The sequence below is a fragment of the Anomaloglossus baeobatrachus genome, chromosome 6 (assembly GCF_048569485.1).
Source record: "Anomaloglossus baeobatrachus isolate aAnoBae1 chromosome 6, aAnoBae1.hap1, whole genome shotgun sequence".
Lineage (NCBI taxonomy): Eukaryota > Metazoa > Chordata > Amphibia > Anura > Aromobatidae > Anomaloglossus > Anomaloglossus baeobatrachus.
The window spans coordinates 141,678,537-141,699,905 of NC_134358.1; the positions used below are offsets into that span (position 1 = coordinate 141,678,537).

At 42.9% G+C, this 21,369-nt stretch overlaps 1 protein-coding gene across 3 annotated transcripts in view; it reads left to right on the forward strand.

Moving 5' to 3' along the window:
* Nucleotides 1-21,369, forward strand: part of ST18 (ST18 C2H2C-type zinc finger transcription factor) — a 479,266-nt gene that overhangs the window by 254,740 nt on the left and 203,157 nt on the right. The window lies entirely within an intron of this gene.

Here is a 21,369-nt window from a genome sequence, read left to right on the forward strand (position 1 = left end):
ACTTTATATTTTGGGTAAAAGTTTGACCAAAGTAAAGCAGAGCTCATTCATGTCACTTTTTTACAGTGAGGAAAATAAGTATTTGATATACTGATGATTTTGCAAGTTTTCCTGCTTGTAAAAAATGGAGAGGTCTGTCATTTTTGTCATAGGTAGACTTCAACTTTGAGAGGCATAATTAAAAAAACATTGTTTGATTTTTAAATAATTAACTTGCATTTTATTGCATGAAATATGTATTCGATCACCTACTCATCAGCAACAATTCTGACTCTCACAGACCTGTTATTTTTTTCTTTAAGAAACTCTCCTACTCTGCACTCATTACCTACATTAACTGCACCTGTTTGAACTCATTACCTGTATAAAAGACACCTGTCCACACAATCAATCACTCTCCAATCTCTCCACCATGGCCAAGACCAAAGAAATGTCTAAAGACAACAAGGACAAAATTTTACACATGCACAAGGCTGGGATGCTCTACAGGACAATAGGCAAGCAGCTTGGTGAGAAGGCAACAACTGTTGGTTCAATAATTAGAATATGGAAGAAACACAAGATGACTGTCAATCTTACTCGGTCTGAGGCTCCATACAAGATCTTGCCTTGAGAGGTAAGGATGATGCTGAGAAAGGTCAGGAATCAGCACACAACTGCATGTGAGGAACTGGTCAATGACCTGAAAAGAACTGGGACCACAGTCTCAAAGATTACCGTTAGTAACACCCTACGCCGTCATGGATTAAAATCCTGCAGTCATGAAAAGTTCTCCTGTTCACGCCAGCACATATCCAGGATTATTTGAAACATTATTTGTAGGTGGGAAAACTTACCAAATCGTCAGTGTATCAAATACTTATTTTCCCTACTGTATATGTTAACAAGCAGATATCTACTATTTATCATCACCAGAACAAAATAGACCAAAACTCTTGGAGATCTAGATGCCATTAATCATTTGGAATCTCAGAGTCAAGAAATCTTGTAAGTAGAGATGAGCGAAACCGGTCGTGGTTCGGCTCGAGTTCGGTTCGCCGAACGGAGGTCTCGTTCGAGTTCGGTTCAGCGAACTGGTTCGGCGAACCGCTCGAACCGCATAGGAAGCAATGGGAGGCAATCACAAACACATAAAAACACCTAGAAAACATCCTCAAAGGTGTCCAAAAGGTGACAAACAACTCACAACACAACACAAACACATGGGAAAGTGACAAGAACAAATTCTCATGCTTAAACAAAACAGCATTACAAGGAAAAGAGGATGAGACACAGATATAGGCATGGCATGCCCTTCTAAAATCATGTAAAACACCGCAAGGTGACTTCAAGTGGAGTCTCCCTTTTTTCCAAAAATTGGGCCACACAGACACCCACCCCTTCAGTGGCAGCACTTGTGCCCCAGTTGTACACTTCACAGGTAGATTTGCATCAAGAACATTCAAAAATACGCCATACTTAACCATCCCCAGGATGACACCAGGGTAGGTAGCAAAGTCTTTGCTGAACAATGACTTGTTCATCTTGGCTCCTTTTAAAAAACACAGCAAGCAAGGGTTACTCCAAGCGGAGTCTCCTTTTTTTCCAAAAATTGGGCCACACAGCCACCCCATCAGTGGCAGCACTTGTGCCCTAGTTGCAAACAGGATGTTTTGATTTCCATCAAGCACATTCCAAATCCACAAGTATTTACTCTCCCCAGGATGACACAGGGGTAGTAAATTCCTTGTGGATCCATGACGTGCTCATTTTGATGAACGTTAGTCTGTCCACATTGTCACTGGACAGACGCGTGCGCTTATCTGTCAGCACACACCCAGCAGCACTGAAGACACATTCAGAGACAACGCTGGCAGCTGGACACGACAAAATCTCCAAGGCGTAAGTGGAGAGCTCTGGCCATTTTTCACGATTTGAAGCCCAAAATGAGCAAGGCTCCATTTGCAAAGTCATGGCATCGATGTTCATTTGGAGATACTCCTGTAACATCCTCCTCTCCAGCCGTTGACTATGTGTCAGACTTGTTGTCTCTGGTGGCCTTGCAAAGGATGGTCTAAAAAAATTATGAAAAGATTCAATAAAATTGCTGTTACCAGCACCAGATACGGTGCTGCTGGTACGGGTAGACTGTTGAAGATGGCGAGACCGTCCCATGTTTGTCAAGTTACAACTGGGAGATTCACTCCCTGCACCATGGTTGTTTGGTGGAAAAGCCGAGTTAAGATCGAGTAACAGCTTTTGCTGATACTCCTGCATACGTGCGTCCCTTTCTATGGCTGGAATTATGTCACAAAATTTGGACTTGTACCGGGGATCTAATAATGTGGCAAGCCAGTAGTCATCATCACTTCTAATTTTGACAATACGAGGGTCATGTTGGAGGTAGTGCAGCAAGAAGGCGCTCATGTGTCTTGCGCAGCCATGCGGACCAAGTCCATGCTGTGTTTGTGGCATAGAGGTGCTAACTGTTCTTTCTTCCTCTGACATCTCCACCAACCTCTTTCAACTGAAATTTGACCAAGGTCTCCCTCATCCGCTGAGTCTTCCATGTCCATGGACAGTTCGTCCTCCATTTCTTCATGTTCTCCTGCACCTTCCTCAACATTTCGCCTGCTACCATGCGCCCTTGTTGATCCCTGTCCCCCATGGTCCCATGCCTGCCGCCTTGGTGAAGATGAACGTCTGGACCTTGGTGATGTTGTTGTCTCTTGCGCAATTGAATCCTCCTGTAGTTCCTCCCCTTCCTGTTATCCCACCCCCTGACTCCGAATAGTGTTTAGCATGTGCTCCAGCAAGTAAATGACTAAAATTGTCATGCTGATAATGGCATTGTCAGCGATAAACATATTCGTCGCCATGTCGAAACTGTGCAGAAGGGTGCATAGGTCCTTGATCTGAGACCACTCCATCAGGGTGATCTTCCCCACCTCTGCATCTCGTTGGCCCAGGCTATGCGTCATGATGTATTGCACCAGGCATCGACGGTGCTGCCACAGTCGCTGTAACATGTGGAGAGTCGAATTCCAGCGTGTCGGCACATCGCATTTCAGGCGATGAACCGGCAGGCCGAAAGACTTCTGGAGCGATGCAAGTCGCTCAGCTGCGGTGGTTGAACGGCGGAAGTGAGCAGACAGTTTTCGTGCCCTGTTCAGAAGGCCATCTAGGCCGGGATAGTGTGTTAAAAATTGCTGGACAACAAGGTTCAACATGTGAGCCATACAAGGCACGTGTGTCACCTTGCCCAGGCGAAGGGCCGCACCCAGGTTTGCAGCATTGTCACACACGGACTTACCAGGCTGCAGGTTGAGTGGAGACAACCATTTACCAAACTCAGTCTCCAGAGCTGCCTACAACTCAGCCGCTGTGGGACTCTTATTTTCAAGACATTTCAAGCTAAAGATCGCCTGATGCCGTTGCGCTCTTCTGCCAGCATAGTAATGAGGGATGTGTGATTCCTTCTGCGCAGTGAGAACGCTGGTGGCCTGACCAGGCAGGCTTGGGGCAGAGGTGGAGGACCCAGACGAGGTGGAGGAGGCAGAAGCAGTGGAGGAACTTGGACAGACAGAGGATTAACACACAAGTCGTGGGGACGGCAAGACTTGTGCAGCAGACCCTTCACCATCTATCACCATAGTTACCCAGTGCCCAGTCAGCGACATGTAACGTGCCTGTCCATGCTTACTGGTCCAAGTATCGGTGGTGAAATGCACCCGTTCACACACAGAGTTTCTCAAGGAAGTGGTGATGTTGTGTGCAATATGCTGGTGTAGCGCAGGCACACCTTTCTTAGAGTAGTGGTGACTGGGCATCTGGTACTGGGGCACAGCGACAGACATAAGGTCTGTAAAATCCTGTGTGTCCACCAGGCAGAAAGGCAGCCTTTCGGTAGCCAAGAGCTTACAGAGGGATAAAGTCAACCTCTTAGCTTTGTCATGGGTCGAAGGAAATAGCCTTTTATTTGTCCACATCTGAGGGACAGAGATCGGGCTGCTGTGTGTAGATGGTGGTGAGTAAGGTGTCCCTGAAAAAATGCAGGTTTGTGAGGAAAGTGCAGGCGTAGACATGATGTTGCCTTCATCCAACGTTGATGCTATCGATGTCTGAGAGAGCTGTACACACGCACTTGTTTCCCCTTCCAAACCAACTGACGACCTACCAAGCAAACTGCCTGTTGCGGTTACACTGGTAGAGGTTGTGCATGGAAAACCAGGTGTGACAGCTGTCCCCACAGTCCTAGAAGAGGAAGAGCGCGCGGATGCACTGGAAGAGGCAGGCGGTGAATGGTCCTCTCCGCTAGGCTGCATTGCAGCACAGTGAGCTTCCCACTGGGACATATGATATTTATTCATGTGACGATTCATGGAAGAAGTTGTCAAACTGCTGAGGTTTTGCCCTCTACTAACAGAATCACGACAAATTTTACATATCACATGATTTGGGCGATCTTTTGCTATGTCAAAAAAGGACCAGGCTAGGCAAGGCTTAGAGGGCATGCAACCTGCTGAGCCACCCCGACTAGTGCTCAGAGGCAGAGTGATGGCTGAGGATGCAGTTGTAGACGTGCTACCAGTACTCCTCCTCTGTCCAGGAAGGTGCAAGGTAACTTCGTCGTCAGTAGCATCCTCCTCCACCGCCTCTGTTGACCTCCTCGAGTGCCTGACTGTGGGTTGACAGTAGATGGGATCTAGAAGTTCCTCATCAAGCGTTGTGTTTGCACTCCCCTCCCCCTCAGACCGAGCCTCTTCCTGCCCTGAACGAATATTTAAGTTGTCATCCCAATGTGGTATCTGCATCTCATCATCATCAGTATGTTCCTCATTGTCTATTACAACAGGTGTTTCAGTTTGTGAATAAGGGTCAACATTATGCTCATGAACTTGGTCATCACGGCCTGAATCTGAGCCACAAAGTTTCTGGGCATCACTACAGACCATTTCCTGGTCTTTACTCACTGTAGCTTGGGAGCAGACCTCTGATTCCCAGGCTATAGTGTGACTGAACAGCTCTGCAGACTCAGCCATCTCTGTTCCACCATACTGTGCAGGGCGGATGGAGACTTGAGAGCTGGGAAAAAGCAAGTGTGATTGGGATGACAACTCAGAGGACTGGTTTATTTTGGATGCGGTAGTTGAGGTGGCAGAGAGGGCACTTGTAGGACCACTTGAGATCCATTCAAGCATTTTCTTTTTTTGGCCATCATCTACCTTTGCTCCAGTTGTTCGTGTCCGTAAAAAAGGGAGCACATTGGATTGTCCACGGTAAGTAGTAGACATCTTACTTTTGCTGGAAGATGGTCTATCTTCAGCAGATGTTAATGGAGCTTTGCCACCTTCCCCATGGACAAACCCTTTTTTTCCTTTTCCAACACGCCTGTTCCCCTTTCCACCAGCATCTGTCATTTTGCCACTCATTTTGATTGCGACAAGATTGTGCACTTAAAATGTGGTAGCAAAAACTGAGAGGTGGTGTAGATTGCAGCGGTGGTCTAGCTTTATTGACAGCAGAATAAACAACAATAACTATCTCTGACAATGCAACCACAGCCCTTAAACTGGCAGCACAGTTTTCTATTAGAATGGCTTAGTAACAATGAGCTTAAGTGTGCAATGCAGAGGTGCTGCAAATATCTTTGCACCAGTGGGACTATAATGAAGTCCATCAGCCACTTTTAGGATGCCACTAAGTTTCCTCAGTGTTTGCTAGTATAATAGCTTAGTAAAAATGAGTTTGAGTGTGCAATGCAGTTGTGCTGCAAATAGCTTTGCACCAGTGGGACAATAATGAAGTCCAACAGCCACTTTTAGGATGCCACTAAGTTTCCTCAGTGTTTGCTAGTATAATGGCTTAGTAACAATGAGCTTGAGTGTGCAATGCGGAGGTGCTGCAAATAGATTTGCACTAGTGGGACACTAATGGAAGTCCAACAGCCACTTTTAGGATGCCACTAAGTTTCCTCAGTGTTTGCTAGTATATTAGCTTAGTAAAAATGAGCTTGAGTGTGCAATGCAGAGGTGCTGCAAATAGACTTGCACTAGTGGGACACTAATGGAAGTCCAACAGCCACTTTTAGGATGCCACTAAGTTTCCTCAGTGTTTGCTAGTATAATGTCTTAGTAGCAATGAGTTTGAGTGTGCAATGCAGAGGTGCTGCAAATAGATTTGCACTAGTGGGACACTAATGGAAGTCCAATAGCCACTTTTAGGATGCCACTAAGTTTCCTCAGTGTTTGCTAGTATAATGGCTTAGTAATAATGAGCTTGAGTGTGCAATGCAGAGGTGCTGCAAATAGATTTGCACTAGTGGGACAATAATGAAGTCCAACAGCCACTTTTAGGATGCCACTAAGTTTCCTCAGTGTTTGCTAGTATAATAGCTTAATAAAAATGAATTTGAGTGTGCAATGCAGAGGTGCTGCAAATAGATTTGCACCAGTGGGACACTAATGGAAGTCCAACAGCCACTTTTAGAATGCCACTAAGTTTCCTCAGTGTTTGCTAGTATAATGGGTAAGGCTGCTTTCACACATCCGTTTTGCTATGTGGCATAATCCGGCACTTTGCAGGAAAAACGCAACCGTTTTTTTTTTTGCTGCCGGTTGCGTTTTTCCTGCATAGACTTTAATTAGTGCCGCATTGTGCCGCATGGCCTTGTGTTTGGTCCGGTTTTTGCCGCATGCGGCAGATTTAGCTGATGCGGCGGCCGGATGGAACGTTGCCTAGCACGGTTTTTTGTGCGGCAAAAAAACCGCATCGCGCTGCATCCTGCCGATGCAGCGCTTTTCCCAATGCATCCCTCTGGATGCCGGATGCGGCACGATGCGGCACAAACCGCATCCGGCCGCCGCATGCGGTTTTTGCCACTGCACATGCTCAGTAGCATGCCGCAAGCGGCAAAAACCGGACGGGTCGCATGTAAAAAAACTTATGCAAAGGTTTCACATTACATAGGTTTCACAGCCGGATTGAGCCGCACGGCTCAAGCCGGATGTGTGAAAGCAGCCTTAGTAACAATGAGCTTGAGTGTACAATGCAGAGGTGCTACAAATAGATTTGCACTAGTGGGACACTAATGGAAGTCCAACAGCCACTTTTAGGATGCCACTAAGTTTCCTCAGTGTTTGCTAGTATAATGACTTAGTAACAATGAGCTTGAGTGTGCAAAGGGCAGGAGGGTACAGTTGTGTGTCAGTGTAGAAGAAAGGAAGCCTCACTTTCTATCCCTCCTAATGGTTAAATGCAGCAGGGAACTCCCTGACCTTAGCTACACAGACGCTCTTATCTGTAGCTGTTAAAACCTCTTTCCACGGACCTGACTGTCACTTATGGCTCTGTGCCTCCTTTCATTAGCCCTTACAAGGGCTGAAGGAAACTTCTATCCCTATTCTGTATAGCGCTGTGTGTAGAGCGTACACAGTAGTATCGGAGACAGGAGCTGCACCTGCGGTGACTGACACCAAGATGCAGAAGGCAGATAATGGCGTCCAGACGGGCAGATGCCCGTATTTATAATGCAGGGACATGTGACATGGACATCCTATAACACATGCCGTTGCTTTTCTGGCTATAAGTCCACTTAGCTGTGTGTGTCTGGGATCGGCTGACATGCTGGCCCGCCCCACTACACGCGCGCTTAGGGAAGAAAGACAAGGGAAAAAAAAAATGGCCATTATCCCAGCAGCAGTGATCTGAATGCGCAGTCCCCGCACACATACGCTGAAATTTCATAACAGTGTGAGTCACAGAGTGGCTTACACTATTACAGCGAAAAGCCAGCTAGTAATTAGCTTGGCTTTTTGCTGCTAGAACCTTTCTCAAACGTAACTAGAACTATCGAGCTTTTAGCAAAAAGCTCGAGTTCTATTTCGATCTAGAACAGCCCCCAAAATCACTCAAACTGCGAACTGGAGAACCACGAACCACGCTCAACTCTACTTGTAAGGCGATAAGGTGCAGGGGATAACTAGATATGCAACAACCCACAGTCTCTCTCCTTTGGAGTCAAAACGCACTTTTTAATTTTTAATTTACAATCATGTAGCCACATATCTGTCAAGACTAGAGTAGGTGCAATTTTGGCTGTGCAGTTAACTGCAGTGTATGACTATATCAATGGCATAATTAATAGTTGACTTAGGTATGTTCTGCCACACTGAATGCATTTGAGCACACAAATCATCAATGTCTGCTGATAGTTGTCGACTAATGACATCCCAGATGTGCTTGAGTGCTACACTCTATAGTAGCAAATTTTGGCCACATAGGTTGCTCACTGTAGCACAAGCAACTGCAACTGCAAGTGAAATTGGACATCACATAGCAAGCCTAAGATGTCAGTGGACACAAAACATCAGAACGCATTTTTACAACATTGGGCATAGACCCAGATGTCCATCTACAGGTGCAGTTACCTCATACTACTACCTTCAAAGACTATCATTGCACTGATTAAGATGGCAATGGAGGTTTGAATGGAAGTCTATCCACTTCAGCATTGAGTCTTGCTTTTGTCTTGGGTGCAATAACAGCTAATCTGGTTCTTTTTCTACATTATACTGTGGCATGCATAATGTTTGGTTGCCAAACTCCTTTAGTCTTCATTCCAGGTACACTAACAGCTGGGTGTTACATTGATTTTTCTTTGGAACCATTGGTATAGCCATCTATCCAACATATCCCAATGGGTTTTTGTTAACATAAAAATACAACAACTAGGGATGAGTGAACCTGAACTGTAAAGTTCGGCATTCATAGCGGTTATTGCATGTCTGGGACTCAGACTTGAAAGCGGACTTTTTAAAAAAGTCTGTGTCCAAGTTCGATGTTCGGTAGTTTTCATATGCTAATAAAGTTTGTTAAAAGGCTGCAGTGCTGCAAATCAACAATCTTTATTGCATGTGGAAGGTAACTGTATGCTGCAGTGAACACTAAAGATAAAAAAATACATGGGCTCCGGCTTATTTTTTTGATAACCAGCAGAGGTAAAATATACAGCTAAGGACTGCAACCCTCAGCTGTCTGCTTTACCTTGGCTGGTTATGAAAAATAGAGGGGATCCAAAGCTGTTTTTTAAATAATTAAAATAATTTAAAAAATGGAATGGGGTCCCCCTATTTTTGATAAACAGCCAAGGTAAAGCAGACAGCTGGGGGTTGTTAGTATCAGAGTGGTAAGACACATTGCTATTTGGCCCTTTCTAATCTAAAAATAGCAGCCAACAGCCACCCCAAAAGTAGGTCATCGATTAAATGCACCAATTCTGGCCCTTTACCCAGCCCTTCTTAATTGCACTGATGCATTCACAATCAGGAAAATACTTTGGAGTTGATGTCAGCTGTCAATTGATAGGTGTCTCAAATTTGTAGGGTGCTTTCTCCTAATAGCAATTCTAAGAGATCTCCGCAGGTATTCAATGGAACTTAGATCTAGACTCATTGCTTCTTTACTTCAGAAGTCTCCAGTATTTTGTTTCTATCCATTTCTGGGTACTTCTTGAAGTATGTGTATTGTCAATGTCCTGCTGGAAGACGCATAACCTAGGATGCAAATCCAGCTTTCTGACAGTGGGCACTACATGGCAACCCAAAATCCTTTGGCAATCTTCAGATTTCATGATGCCTTGCACACAGACAACGCACCCAGTGCTAAGGGTAGCAAAATTTCCCTAAAACATCTTTGAACTGTCACAATATTAACTTTGGGAAATGTATTCTTTTCTTTCTAGGCCTCATTTCATTTTCAGCAAACAGATTTTGTCTTACTCATGTATATTTTGTCCAACCACAGTCTAGCTTTTTAGGTCTCCGTTTCAGCAGTGGGGTCCTCCTGTGTCTCCTGCCATAGCGTTTAATTTCATTCAAATATCAAAGGATGGTTCGCTCTGACATTAATGCACCCTGAGCATTCAGGACAGCTTGAATTTCTTTGGAACTTGATTGGGGCTGCATATCCACCATCTTTCTCTACTATCATCATCAAGGGAGATTATCTACAGTTTCATGTTTTGGAAACTTCTTGATTATGTTGCACACCATGGACAAAGGAACATCAAGATCCCTGGAAATTGAAACTTGTAACCTTGAGATTGTTGATATTTTTTTCAAATAAGCTGTATATATATATATATATATATATATATATATATATATATATATATATATATATATATATATATATATATATGTATATATATATATATATATATGTATATATACATATATATATATATACAGTTAGGTCCAGAAATATTTGGACAGTGACACAAGTTTTGTTATTTTAGCTGTTTACAAAAACATCTTCAGAAATACAATTATATATATAATATGGGCTGAAAGTGCACACTCCCAGCTGCAATATGAGAGTTTTCACATCCAAATCGGAGAAAGGGTTTAGGAATCATAGCTCTGTAATGCATAGCCTCTTCTTTTTCAAGGGACCAAAAGTAATTGGACAAGGGACTCTAAGGGCTGCAATTAACTCTGAAGGCGTCTCCCTCTTTAACCTGTAATCAATGAAGTAGTTAAAAGGTCTGGGGTTGATTACAGGTGTGTGGTTTTGCATTTGGAAGCTGTTGCTGTGACCAGACAACATGTGGTCTAAGGAACTCTCAATTGAGGTGAAGCAGAACATCCTGAGGCTGAAAAAAAAGAAAAAATCCATCAGAAAGATAGCAGACATGCTTAAAGTAGCAAAATCAACAGTCGGGTACATTCTGAGAAAAAAGGAATTGACTGGTGAGCTTGGGAACTCAAAAAGGCCTGGGCGTCCACGGATGACAACAGTGGTGGATGATCGCCGCATACTTTCTTTGGTGAAGAAGAACCCGTTCACAACATCAACTGAAGTCCAGAACACTCTCAGTGAAGTAGGTGTATCTGTCTCTAAGTCAACTGTAAAGAGAAGACTCCATGAAAGTAAATACAAAGGGTTCACATCTAGATGCAAACCATTCATCAATTCCAAAAATAGACAGGCCAGAGTTAAATTTGCTGAAAAACACCTCATGAAGCCAGCTCAGTTCTGGAAAAGTATTCTATGGACAGATGAGACAAAGATCAACCTGTACCAGAATGATGGGAAGAAAAAAGTTTGGAGAAGAAAGGGAATGGCACATGATCCAAGGCACACCACATCCTCTGTAAAACATGGTGGAGGCAACGTGATGGCATGGGCATGCATGACTTTCAATGGCACTGGGTCACTTGTGTTTATTGATGACATAACAGCAGACAAGAGTAGCCGGATGAATTCTGAAGTGTACCGGGATCTACTTTCAGCCCAGATTCAGCCAAATGCCGCAAAGTTGATCGGACGGCGCTTCATAGTACAGATGGACAATGACCCCAAGCATACAGCCAAAGCTACCCAGGAGTTCATGAGTGCAAAAAAGTGGAACATTCTGCAATGGCCAAGTCAATCACTAGATCTTAACCCAATTGAGCATGCATTTCACTTGCTCAAATCCAGACTTAAGACGGAAAGACCCACAAACAAGCAAGACCTGAAGGCTGCGGCTGTAAAAGCCTGTCAAAGCATTAAGAAGGAGGAAACCCAGCGTTTGGTGATGTCCATTGGTTCCAGACTTAAGGCAGTGATTGCCTGCAAAGGATTGGCAACAAAATATTGAAAATAAAAAAATTTTGTTTGGGTTTGGTTTATTTGTCCAATTACTTTTGACCTCCTAAAATGTGGAGTGTTTGTAAAGAAATGTGTACAATTCCTACAATTTCTATCAGATATTTTTGTTCAAACCTTCAAATTAAACGTTACAATCTGCACTTGAATTCTGTTGTAGAGGTTTCATTTCAAATCCAATGTGGTGGCATGCAGAGCCCAACCCGCGAAAATTGTGTCACTGTCCAAATATTTCTGGACCTAACTGTATATATATATATATATATATATATATATATATACTGTACATACAGTAGGGAAAGAAGTATTTAGTCAGCCACCAATTGTGCAACTTCTCCCACTTAAAAAGATGAGAGAGGCCTGTAATTGACATCATAGGTAAATCACAACTGTGAGAGACAAAATGAGAAAACAAATGCAGAAAATAAAATCACCTTGTCCGGTTTTGCAAGATTTTATTTGCAAATTATGGTGGAAAATAAGCATTTGATCAATAACAAAATTTCATCTCAATATTTTGTTATATATCCTTTGTTGGCAATAACAGAGGTCAAACGTTTTCTGGAAATTATGGTGGAAAATAAGTATTTAGTCAACTAAAAACATGCAAGATTTCTGGCTCTCACAGTCCTGTAACTTCTTCTTTAAGAGGCTCCTCTATCATCCACTCATTACCTGTAGTAATGGCACCTGTTTGAACTTGCTATAAGTATAAAAGACACCTGTCAACAACCTCAAACAGTCACAGTCCAAACTCCACTATGGTGAAGAGAAGACCAAAGTGCTGTCGAAGGACACCAGAAACAAAATTGTAGCCCTACACCAGGCTGGGAAGACTAAATCTGCAATAAGCAAGCAGCTTGATGTGATGAAATCAACTGTGGCAGCCATAATAAGAACATGGAAGACATACAAGAACACTGATAATCTCCTTAGATCTGAAGCTATATGCAAGATCTCACTCCATGGGGTCAAAATGATCACAAGAATGGTGAGCAAAAATCCCAGAACCACATGGGGGACCTAGTGAATGACCTGTATAGAGCTGGGACCACCCTAACAAAGGCTACTATCTATCTGTAACACACTACACCACCAGGGACTCAGATCCTGCAGTGCCAGAAGTGTTTCCTTAACTACAAGTTCATGTTAAGGACCTACAACTCTTCCCTTCACCTCGCCAAACAGACCTACTTCACCACCCTTATCTCCTCACTATCCAACAATCCAAAAAAGCTCTTTGACACCTTTCAATCCCTCCTCAGTCCCAAAGCACAGACCTCCTATCATAGATCTTCGTGCTGATGACCTGGCCTCGTATTTCACAGAGAAAATAGAAAACATCCGCCGAGAGATCAGATCCCAGCCACCAAGCTTTGTGAATCCCATCCCTCCCCATATCCCATCCAGCTCACTTTCTACATTTGACCCAGTCACATAGGAGGAAGTCTCCAGGCTCCAGTCCTCTTCTCGTCCTACCACTTGCCCTACTGATCCCTTTCCCTCACACCTTCTCCAGTCCCTCTCTCCGGTTGTCACTACTCATTTAACTAAAATATTCTATCTCTCTCTCTCTTCTGGTATCTTCCCCTGCTCCCTCAAACACTCTATCATTGCTCCATTATTAAAAAAACCTTCTCTTGATCCATCCTGCACAAGCAACTACAGACCAGTCCCCAATCTCCCCTTCATCTTCAAATTCTTGAAGCGCCTGGTCTACTCCCGTCTCACCCGCTACCTCTCCTCTCATTCTCTTCTAGATCCTTTACAGTCTGGCTTCCACCCTTTATATTCAACAGAAACTGCCCTTGTCAAAGTGACCAATGACCTATTGACAGCAAAACGTAACGGTGACCACTCTCTGCTTATTCTTCTTGACCTTTTTGCCGCCTTTGACACTGTTGACCACCATCTCCTTCTCTCTATGCTCCATTCTATCGGCCTAAAGGACACTGTGCTTTCCTGGTTCTCTTCCTATCTTTCTGGCCGCTCATTCAGTGTATCATTTGCTGGCTCCACATCTTTTCCTCTTCCTCTCACTGTTGGGGTCCCTCAAGGCTCAGTCCTTGGCCCTCTTCTTTTCTCCCTCTACACTGCCCAAATTGGAATGACCATCAGCAGATTTGGCTTTCAGTACCATCTTTATGCTGATGACACACAGCTATACACCTCATCCCCTGAGCTCACCCCAGCTGTACTACAGAACACAAGTGACTGTCTGACTGCAGTTTGCAACATAATGTCTGCTCTCTATCTGAAACTTAACTTTTCCAAAACTGAATTTCTTCTTTTCCCTCCATCTCCCAACCTTCCTAAACCTAACATCTTCCTCTCTGTGTGTGGCACAAAGATAAGTCCTAGGCCGCAAGCCCGCTGTCTGGGTGTTATACTTGACACTGATCTCTCCTTCACCTCCCACATACAATCTCTTGCCCGCTCCTGCCGCTTGCACCTCAAGAACATCTCTAGAATCCGCCCCTTTCTCACAATGGAAACGACAAAAACCCTCACCGTGGCCCTGATCCACTCTCGCCTTGACTACTGTAACTCTCTATTAATTGGTCTCCCCCTAACTAGACTCTCTCGTCTACAGTCCATCCTTAATGCAGCAGCCAGGGTCACCTATCTGGCTAACCGCTACTTGGATGCCTCTGCTCTGTGCCAGTCATTGCACTGGCAGCCCATATATCACAGGATCTAATTCAAACTGCTTGTTCTCACCCACAAAGCTCTCCACAGTGCAACACCCCCCTACATCTCCACCCTCCTCTCTATCTATCACCCCACCCGTTCTGTACGCTCTGCAAATGACTGTCGACTAACATCCACACTAATTCGGACCTCCCACTCCCGAATCCAAGACTTATTCCGAGCTGCACCAAACCTCTGGAACGCTCTACCACAAGAAGTTAGGACGAATCACAAGGTACGCAGCTTCAGACGCATCCTAAAAACGCATCTCTTTAGGGCGGCCTATCACACTCCCTAGCCAAACTCACCTAATCCCTCCACAACTTATCAGAAAATAACCCCACGTCAAACTCCATGGCACCCAAATGCATCTCAAGGCTCTGGCCAACTGGTCCAGGAAGCCATTATCTATCCCCCATTTCCTTGAGATGGCTGGATTGTCATTGTAAATAAGCACTTGTACCTTGCCCCCCCCATTTCATTGTAGATTGTAAGCTCTTACGAGCAGTGTTGCCTTTTTTCCCTTAAATATTGTATCTTCTATAACTGTTACTTGTTTGTATATGATCCTCCTAAATTGTAAAGCGCTGCGGAATATGTTGGCACTATAGAAATATATATTATTATTATTATTATTATTATTATTCCCCTGCTTAAGCCAGTACATGTCTGGGCCCGTCTGAAATTTGATAAAGAGCATTTGGATTATCCAGAAGTGTATTGGGAGAATGTCATATGGTTTGATGAAAAAAAAGGTTTAACTGTTTGGTAAAAACACAACTCGTCGTATTTGGAGGAGACAGGATGCTGAGTTGCATCCAAAGAACATCATACCGACTGTGAAGTATGGGGGTGGAAACATCATGCTTTAGGGCTGTTTCACTGCGAAGGGACCAAGATGACTCATCTGTGTACATGAAAGAATGAATAGGGCCATGTATCGTGAGATTTTGAGTGCAAACCTCCTTCCATCAGCAAGGGCATTGAAGATGAAATGTGGCTGGGTCTTTCAGCATAATAATGATCCCAAGCACACCACCAGGACAATGCAGGAGTGGCTTCATAAAAAACATATGAAGGTCCTGGAGTGGCTTAGCCAGTCTCCAGATCTCAACCCCATAGAAAACCTTTGTAGGGAGTGGAAAGTTCATGTTACTCAGCGACAGGCCCAAAACATCACTGTTCTAGAGGATATCTGCATGGAGGAATGGGCCAACCTACCACCAACAGTGTGTGCCAACCTTATGAAGACTTATAAAAAATGTTTGACCTCTGTCATTGCCAACAAAGGATATATAACAAAATATTGAGATTAACTTTTGTTATTGACCAAATACTTATTTTCCGCCATAATTTGCAAATTAAATCTTGCAAAATCAGACGAGGTTATTTTCTGGATTTGTTTTCACATTTTGTCTCCCATAATTGTAGATCATAGATTTACCTATGATGTCAATTACAGGCCTCTCTCATCTTTTTAAGTGAGAGAACTTGCACAATTGGTAGCTGACGAAATACTTTTTACCTCCACTGTATGTGTATATATATATATATATATATATATATATATATATATATATGAGAAAAAATTCCAGCCGCACACTGTGACAAACCAAAATAAATTCTACCTTATACATAAATGGAGGTATTTAGAATATTATAATGGCCATTGTAATACCAGCCCAGCGCCCCTTCACGGCACCCTCCTTTGCTGGGTCCTACACTACACTGCATCTTCTCTGGGTTTTAAAAGCCTACAGATCAGCTGGTGAACAAAAAGGAGGCTAATGAAGCGGCCAGGAGCTGGAGTGCAAATCCAGCAAACGGAGCACCACTCCTTGTTATATGCATTATACAATAAAAAAAAAATATATATATATATACCCAAGTAAGTGAATGTCCAGCTCCAGGTTACAAGCCTCCTGGGTCCAGGCTCACCCGGTAAAACTAAGCCTTGCACGGTCATGGACAGGAGTGCATCCAGCAATGAAAATGGCTATAAGGAAAATCCAGCAAAGACTTGGAAACACCGATGCTGTAATAAAACTTCTTCTTTATTTGTGATATCCATGAAAGTAAACATGACCCACAAGGCTCAGGATCAGGAACAACAATGTATGCTTAGCGAGAGATATCGCAGATGGTACAAATGGAATCAGGATCAACATAATCAGCACCCTCCACATCACTATCCTCCTGGAAAATACATGCCAATTTATTTAAACGTACTGTATTGTCTTGAATGTCCAAAATCATCTCTTTAGGTTGTGTCATGATGCACGCACAAGTTCACATAAACTCCCGTTGCAAAGTAAAATGGTTCCTTTGAGCGAGCACGGACATACTCCTCTAAATCTTCATACATGTAAATGAAAGTCCAGCTCCAGCCTGCAAGCCACCTGGGTTCAGGTTCACCCGGTAAACAAAGCCTTCCATGGACATGGACAGGAGTGCATCCAGCAATGGAAATGGCTGTAAGGAAAATCCAGCAAAGACTTGGAAACTCCGGTGCTGTAATAAAACTTCTTCTTTATTTGTGATATCCAGAAAACTAAACACGACCCACAAGGCTCAGGAACAAAAATGTATGGTTAGCGGGAGATATCGCAGTTGGGATATCTGTCCCATCTGCGATATCTCCCGCTAACCATACATTGTTGTTCCTGAGCCTTGTGGGCCGTGTTTACTTTTCTGGATATCACAAATAAAGCAGAAGTTTTATTACAGCATCGGTGTTTCCAAATCTTTGCCGGATTTTCCTTATAGCCATATATATATATATATATATATATATATAAAATAAAGTTTATTTATATAGCGCCAACATATTCCGCAGCACTTTACAATCCGGTGGGGGTTGTATAGACAAAAACAAAACAAATAGTACATAATTCAACAGCTACAGTAGGAGTGAAGGCCCTGCTCAAAAGCTTACAATCTGTGGGGAAATGGGGGACACAAAAGGTGAAGCGCACTTGTAGATTTGGCCGGCCATCGTTATGCTAGTTTATTGGTTACATATAAAGATGAATGATCTGGTCTTTAGACAGTAACCTTTTGGGTGCCCTTACGTGCTTTTGCATATAATATATATATATATATAAAGTGTTGCCATCCTTGAAATGTTTACAGAAAATGAAGTATTTCTTTGAAAAAATTATTGTAACCACACGTTTTGTCATACACATGTGTATTTCCTTTTATGTGTATTGGACCAACACAAAATCATGGAAAAAAAGGAAAAGAAAAAAAATAAAATTGTAAATAATTTCACATGAAAACCCCAAAATGCCCTTGACAAAATTGTTGGCACCTTTCCAAAATTGTGGCTAAACAACTTTATTTCAAGCATGTCATGCACTTTCAAGCTCAGCTGTGGCAAGTAACATGTGTAGGCAATATGAATGAAAATGACTTCTGAAACCAGATAAAAACTGAAAAAAGTGGATTTAATCTTTGTATTATGTGTCTCACACTGATCATGGAGAACAAATAGAGGAGAAGGGAATTGTGATAGCACTTGAGAGCCAAAATTGTTGAAAAATATTAACAGTATCAAGGTTACAAGTCCATCTCTTAATGTTCCTTTGTCCACAGTGCAAAAACCATGAAGAAGTTTACAACCCATGGCATTGCAGATAATCTCCCTAGGAATGGACGGCAGAGAAAAATTGATAAAGGTTGCAACACAGCATAGTCCAGATGGTTGATAAGCAGCTCCAATCAAGTTCCAAAGAAATTCAAGCTGTCCTGCAGGCTCAGGGTGCATCAGTGTATCTGTCAAGATTCGAATGAAATAAAACACTATGGCAGGAGACCCAGGAGGACGCCACTGCTGACACAGAGATATACAAAAGCTAGACTGCAATATGCCAAAATGTACATGAGTAATCCAAAATCCTTATTGGAAAGTGTCTTGTGGACAGACAAAACCAAAATAGAGCTTTTTGCTAAAGCACTTCATTCCACTATTTACAGAAAAGACCAGTACTTGCAGGGAAATATGGCTGAAGTTCATAAATGTTTTGTGTTTTTTTGCTGCCTCTGGGACTGGGTGCCTTGACTCTGCACAAGGTGTCATTAAATCTGAAGATGACCAAAAGTTTGTGGGTTGCAATATAGTATCCAGTGTCAGAAAGCTGGGTTTGCACCTTAGGTCATGGGTCTTCCAGCAGGACAATGACCCCAAACATTCTTCAAGAAGCACCCAGAAATGAATGGAAACAAAGAGCTGGAGAGTTCTGAAGGGGCCAGCAATGAGTCCAGATCTAAATCCCATTGAGCACCTGTGGAGAGATGTTAAAATTGCTGTTGGGAGAAGGCGTCCTCCAAATATGAGAGACCTGGAGCAGTTTGCAAAAGAAGAGTGGTCCAAACTAAATCCTTACTAATGGTTATAAGAAGCGATTGAATACAGTTATTTATTCCAAAGGGTGTTGAAGGTGCCAATAATTTTGTCTGGCCCAGTTTTGCAGGTTTGTGTGCAATTGTGTCCAATTTGCATTTTTTTTTCTCTTTTTTTGTGTTATTCTAATACACACAATTTGTATGACAAAACATGTGGAATTGCAATAACTTTCTGGTAGAATACTTAATTTTCTGGAACAATTTCAAGGGTGCCAACACTTTTGGCTATAACTGTATAACTATATTTTTTAATATTTTGCATAAATGAGTGCAGCCCCTTTGAAAATTAAGATTTTAATCAATATCTCACTGATCACAAGAAAAAATTCTAAAATTTTGACAAGACAGTTTCATAGAACATATGTGTAGCCCATTACAGGTTAATGATATAACATTCATTATTAGATCTTTAGTTGATGGAAATATGAATGCACTGGACATACTACAGCTAGTATTTTGTATTACCGCTATGATTTTTAAGGATAGCACCAAGTCTTCTACGCATGGAATGAATAAGCAGGTGCTATATTGCAACTAGTGATGGGCGATCCACCAGATGCTCGGAATCGGGTGCCTCGCCCGATTGTCTTGTAAAAGATCGGGATTGAGATAACGCAAACTTGTGTCCAATCACCGATCTCGGGCTTTAAAGTTATGGGATGGGGCGAGGGGGGCTGTAAAATAAAGAATATAGTTAATAATAAACATTGTAATTATAGTTACATGTCCCGTGATGCGTCCTGCAGACTCTGTCTCCCGGACGCTCCTGCTTGATCATTGCTGTGCCCCCAGGTTAAAGGACCTTCCGTGACATCATGGCCATGTGACCAGTCAGAGATGAATCTTGTATTACCTCGTTGGTTACAGACTGGTCACATGACTATGACGTCATCAAAGGTCCTGATAAGTGATTGTCACTGTGGCGTGTTGCATCGCATCACGGCGCACAATCTCCCGACATGAGCGCGTCAGCTGCATATATTTCTATGCAGCTGAGGCACTCTTGTCTTGAGAGTGTCAGGCTTTGCAGGGTGATGCATTGCGAGATGCAAGTGCAATCATACCCTCACTGTCAGATTGCTTCTCACTCTGTACAGAGCAATGTAGCAGAGGTGACATGGCTCTCTCTGCTTGTCACTTTGTATAGACGCTGTCTGTGCAGTGATGGAGCTGACATTGCTGTCCCTGTGGATTACGTCTGACTAAGGATTTTTTTTATAATGAAGATGGAGTCTCTAAATATTTTTTTATTTCTAATAAAAAAAAAATTCTCTGTGTTGTGTTTTTTTTTACTGTTTACTAGAAATTCATGGTGGCCACGTCTAATTTGGTGTGACACCATGAATTTCTGACTTAGTACCATCTGAGAATACAAAGCTGGTATTAACCCCTTTATTGCCCAGCATGCCACCGTATTATGGCTGCTGGAAGAGCTGTGTAAAGTGGCTGATATAATAGATTTTCATGTGTCCCACCACACAGCCTTGCTCTGTTCCTGTCTGATTTATTCTGACTCTATCTCCTAGCATTTTTGCAGCCTCTGGATCTGACAAATCTTCACACAACATCATGACTCGCATCGCTCTTCAACATCCCGACACCATGAGGTATAGTCAATGGTGGAAGCATTGAAAATGCCGGAAGACAGAGTCATAGCAAAAAAAAGCACATCACTCTTTTTCAAATTGCAAAGTATAGTTGTTCAATTTATGCCTAGACAATCCAAAAACATGATGAATATCAGTGAGTAAGGATCTAACTGCTTGGATGAGACAGCGCCTCACAGAAGAGCAGTAATACCATTACTAACTGTGCTTCTCTTTTGCAGTCTGATTATCAGCAATCCAATATTTGAGAAATATATAATTCAATTGAAAAGACGCATTTTTGGATTGCCTCAGAACAAACAATAAGAGTATAGTTTGCAAAATTTAAAAGAATTGCAAGCATTTTTTACTATGGTGTAAGGGGTAGGACCCCACTTGAGCATCTTGCATTAGGACTCAAGTGCCATGTTCCATTTTCTGCTTGGAACACTATGTCAGACTGAAAACCAGACAAGAACAGCAGGACACGTGAGGGTCGAGACGAGGTGAGTATAATTTTTCCTTAACTGATGTCCATTACACTCTGGGGTATAGAGAGAACTCGGAAGATAATAAGGACTGTAATATTCACATCAAATAAAGTCAATAAAAATCAAATTCCCTGTCACGCAAAACACGCGTGGCGAGCACATTTAGACTAACCGAAGTCTGACAGAATGAAAAACACACCTCAAAAATACCACAGACAAGGGTTACACCGGGGAAACAATAACAACAGTAGGCCCTGGGACCTAACCTCATCTGTAGCTGTCCCTACTCTCTTAGCCAGTCTCTATACAGTTGAAGCAACTGTTACTGAACAGCACCCTGAGTCCCTGAGAAACCTTATAGATGCCCTGGTTAGTGACAGGCGGGTGAGGCTCACTAGACCCACCACTGCACTTAAGAGACAAGAGGGTAAGAGAAACAAATGGGATAAATAACCAAATAGGATAGGATGTGACTTCAGGACAATCCACAGCAGCTCCTTCCACCAAGGTGGCTTTCATACAAATGGCTTTCTATAGACAGCAAACCTTGCTGGGAGACTTAG